This window comes from Schistocerca cancellata, chromosome 9 (assembly GCF_023864275.1).
Source record: "Schistocerca cancellata isolate TAMUIC-IGC-003103 chromosome 9, iqSchCanc2.1, whole genome shotgun sequence".
Classification (NCBI taxonomy): domain Eukaryota; kingdom Metazoa; phylum Arthropoda; class Insecta; order Orthoptera; family Acrididae; genus Schistocerca; species Schistocerca cancellata.
The window spans coordinates 40,890,033-40,895,091 of NC_064634.1; the positions used below are offsets into that span (position 1 = coordinate 40,890,033).

The following is a 5,059-nucleotide window of genomic DNA, read 5'->3' on the forward strand; positions in this document are numbered from 1 at the left end:
ATAAGAAAACATAAACAGCCTACTTACACTTCCTCTGTGATGGCTGTGCAAGCATCAGTTGTTGTTGCAACACTTTGGTGGACAGAATCCTTGACTGCTCCCCCATAGAAGAAAAATCCAGCGGTGCAAGGTCCGGAGATGGGGCAGGCCAACTAACTGGCCAACAACGTACAATCTACCTTACAGAGTATCTAAGGTCCATAATTCGTTGTGCCAACGGCCTTGCCGCAGTGGTAACACCGGTTCCCGCAAAATCACCGAAGTTAAGCACTGTCGGGCTGGGCCAGCACTTGGATGGGTGACCATCCGGTCTGCCGAGCGCTGTTGGCAAGCGGGGTGCACTCAGCCCTTGTGAGGCAAATTGAGGAGCTGCTTGACTGAGAAGTAGCGGCTACGGTCACGAGAACTGACATACGGCCGGGAGAGCGGTGTGCTGACCACATGCCCCTCCATATCGGCATCCAGTGGCGCCTGCAGGCTGAGAATGACACGCCGGTCGATGAGTACCGTTGGGGTCTTTCGAGGCCTGTTCGGACGGAGAGAGAATTCGTTGTGCTCTAAGGAGTTATGTGCAGGGCATCCGTCATGCTGATCCCGCATCACCATCCTCTGATTCAGAGGTATGGCATTCAAGAGAACAGCAAGAGTGTGTTTTCGAAATGAGGCGAATTGTCTGGGATTGTCCGATACTGGTATCTCCAATAATTCCGCAACAAACATTAACGTTCCATGGATGTCGATGCTCTACCTGCCGGAGCCATCGTGGATTGTTTGTGTATTAATACAGCATATGACTCATACACTCCTGGAAATTGAAATAAGAACACCGTGAATTCATTGTCCGAGGAAGGGGAAACTTTATGGACACATTCCTGGGGTCAGATACATCACATGATCACACTGACAGAACCACAGGCACATAGACACAGGCAACAGAGCATGCACAATGTCGGCACTAGTACAGTGTATATCCACCTTTCGCAGCAATGCAGGCTGCTCTTCTCCCATGGAGACGATCGTAGAGATGCTGGATGTAGTCCTGTGGAACGGCTTGCCATGCCATTTCCACCTGGCGCCTCAGTTGGACCAGCGTTCGTGCCGGACGTGCAGACCGCGTGAGACGACGCTTCATCCAGTCCCAAACATGCTCAATGGGGGACAGATCCGGAGATCTTGCTGGCCATGGTAGTTGACTTACACCTTCTAGAGGACGTTGGGTGGCACGGGATACATGCGGACGTGCATTGTCCTGTTGGAACAGCAAGTTCCCTTGCCGGTCTACGAATGGTAGAACGATGGGTTCGATGACGGTTTGGATGTACCGTGCACTATTCAGTGTCCCCTCGACGATCACCAGTGGTGTACGGCGGGTGTAGGAGATCGCTCCCCACACCATGATGCCGGGTGTTGGCCCTGTGTGCCTCGGTCGTATGCAGTCCTGATTGTGGCGCTCACCTGCACGGCGCCAAACACGCATACGACCATCATTGGCACCAAGGCAGAAGCGACTCTCATCGCTGAAGACGACACGTCTCCATTCGTCCCTCCATTCACGCCTGTCGCGACACCACTGGAGGCGGGCTGCACGATGTTGGGGCGTGAGCGGAAGACGGCCTAACGGTGTGCGGGACCGTAGCCCAGCTTCATGGAGACGGTTGCGAATGGTCCTCGCCGATACCCCAGGAGCAACAGTGTCCCTAATTTGCTGGGAAGTGGCGGTGCGGTCCCCTACGGCACTGCGTAGGATCCTACGGTCTTGGCGTGCATCCGTGCGTCGCTGCGGTCCGGTCCCAGGTCGACGGGCACGTGCACCTTCCGCTGACCACTGGCGACAACATCGATGTACTGTGGAGACCTCACGCCCCACGTGTTGAGCAATTCGGCGGTACGTCCACCCGGCCTCCCGCATACCCACTATACGCCCTCGCTCAAAGTCCGTCAACTGCACATACGGTTCACGTCCACGCTGTCGCGGCATGCTACCAGTGTTAAAGACTGCGATGGAGCTCCGTATGCCACGGCAAACTGGCTGACACTGACGGCGGCGGTGCACAAATGCTGCACAGCTAGCGCCATTCGACGGCCAACACCGCGGTTCCTGGTGTGTCCGCTGTGCCGTGCGTGTGATCATTGCTTGTACAGCCCTCTCGCAGTGTCCGGAGCAAGTGTGGTGGGTCTGACACACCGGTGTCAATGTGTTCTTTTTTCCATTTCCAGGAGTGTATTTACAATCCCTTTGGTTGAAGAACGACACTTCGTCAGTAAAAAGAACATCTGTGAAGAAATTAGGATTGCTCAGAAGTTTTTTCTGAGCCCACTGACAAAACGAAACCCTACTGTTGAAGTCATTTCCATGAAGTTCTTAGTGTAAATGAACACGGTAAAGATGAAATTTATGACGTTTCAGAATGCTATGTACGCTTGTTTTAGAGAGTCCAACTCCATGTTGAATTCGTCGTGTGCTGACTTGAGGATTCACGGCTACGGCAGCGTCCTCAGCAGCCTCGTATGTTCGTATTCTACGACGATTTGGAGGTCTTGCATTTATACTTCACATTTTACGTAGGCGAGAAATGAGATGACCAAACATCCAGCGAAAAGGCAATGGCTTGTCAGGGAATCGTCTACTGTACAGTAGTTGTGCCTAGACCGAATTTCGCCCATGTATAGGGTGCTCCATTGGTCGTGACCGGGCCATATATCTCACAAGCGTCAAACGAAAAAACTACAAAGAATGAATATTGTCTAGCTTGAAGGGGGAAACCAAATGGCGCTATGGTGGGCCCGCTAGGTGGCGCTGCCATAGGTCAAACGGATATCAACTGCGTTTTTTTAAATAGGAACCTCCTTTTTAATTACATATTCGTGTAGTACGTAAAGAAATATGAATGTTTTAGTTAGACCACTTTTTTCGCTTTGTGATAGATGGTGCTGTAATAGTCACAAACATATGGCTCACAATTTTAGACGAACAGTTGGTAACAGGTAGTTTTTTAAATTAAAATACAGCACGTAGGTACGTGTGAACATTTTATTTCGGTTGTTCCAATGTGATACATGTACCTTTGTGAACTTATCATATCTGAGACCGCATTCTGTTACAACGTGATTACCTGTAAATACCACATTAATGCAATAAATGCTCAAAATGATGTCCGTCAACCTCAATGCATTTGGCAATAAGTGTAACGACATTCCTCTCAACAGTGAATAGTTCACCTTCCGTAATGTTCGCACATGCATTGACAATGCGCTGACGCATATTGTCATGCGTTGTCGGTGGATCACGATGGCAAATAGCCTTCAACTTTCCCCACACAAAGAAATCCGTGGACGTCAGGTCCGGTGAACGTACGGATATGGTATTGTGCTTCGACGACCAATCCACCTGTCATGAAATATGCTATTCAATACCGTTTCAACCGCATGGGAGCTATGTGCTGGACATCCATCATGTTGGAAGTATATCGCCATTGTCACGCAGTGAAACATCTTGTAGTAACATCGGTAGAACATTACGTAGGAAATCAGCATACATTGCACCATTTGGATTGCCATCGATAAAATGGGGACCAATTATCCTTCCTCCCATAATGCCGCACCATACATTAACCCGCCAAGGTCGATGATGTTCCACTTGTCGCAACCATCGTGGATTTTCCGTGGCCCAATAGTGCATAATATGCTGGTTTACGTTACCGCTGTTGGTGAATGACGCTTCGTCGCTAAATACAACGCGGGGAAAAAAATCTGTCATCGTCCCGTAATTTCTCTTGTGCCCAAATTCGTCGCCATGCAATTCCTGGTGCATAGAAATATGGTACGGGTGCAATCGATGTTGATGTAGCATTGTCAACACCGACGTTTTTGAGATTCCCGATTCTCGCGCAATTTGTCTGCTACTGATGTGCGGATTAGCCGCGACAGCAGCTAAAACACCTACATGGGCATCATCATTTGTTGCAGATCGTGGTTGACGTTTCACATGTGGCTGAACACTTCCTGTTTCCTTAAATAACGTAACTATCCGGCGAACGGTCCGGACACTTCGATGATGTCGTACAGGATACCGAGCAGCATACATAGCACTCGCCCGTTGGACATTTGATCACAATAGCCATACATCAACACGATATTATCCTTTTCTGCAATTGGTAAACGATCCATTGTAGAACAGGTAATGTATCACGAAGCAAATACCGTCCTCACTGGCGGAATGTTACGTGACACCACGTACTTATAACTTTGTGACTATTACAGCGCAATCTATCACAAAGCGAAAGAAGTGGCCCAACTAAAACATTCGTATTTCTTTACGTACTGCAGGTATATGTAATAAAAAATGGGGGTTCCTAATTAAAAAACGCAGTTGATATCCGTTTGACCTATGGTAGCGCCATCTAGCGGGCCAACCATAGCGTCATCTGGTTTCCCCCTTCAAGCTAGACGAGTTTCGTTCTTTGTAGTTTTTTTCGTTTGATGCTTGTTTCGTGAGATATTTGGCCCGGTCACTGTCAATGGACCACCCTGTGTACAGGTATGTGCAGTAGAGCACATGATACACATAATAACATAATAATCATAAAGTTCTCTGACAGCACTGAACATAAAAATGTAAGCTTCTAATTTATTTCCTGCCAACGTACTTTCTCCGCAGATCATCAGCGTTTCTAACTTATCGTCATGCATGTACATCATACACCTATACACAACAAAAATTGTGTTTGCAATACGTACTACCGTCATACAGTTACGATATTACGCTAAAGCAACAGCAATTGAGTTGAACGGCGCAAACAAATGTCGGGGTGGAAACTTTTCAAAATACGATATCTTGTGAATGACTCGCATTATAATCCTGCAACTGACATTCTAATTTACCCTACCCTTAGTTTATTAATGTTAATAGGCATTTCAAAAAGTGTAAGTTTTCATAAAAAATATATCTTCTAGGTGTTACTACAATCTCTTTATTGGCTGACCACCAATCCTTCTGTGAAATTCGCACATCAGTAGCACTTTCCATTTCCGCAGTATCTGTCATGCAAGTTTTAGGTGA

The 5,059-nt window shown here is 47.8% G+C and overlaps 1 pseudogene; it reads left to right on the top strand.

The window, feature by feature from the left end:
- The first annotated feature begins 212 nt into the window (after positions 1-212).
- On the top strand, positions 213-330 carry LOC126102468 (5S ribosomal RNA; annotated as a pseudogene).
- Positions 331-5,059: the final 4,729 nt, after the last annotated feature.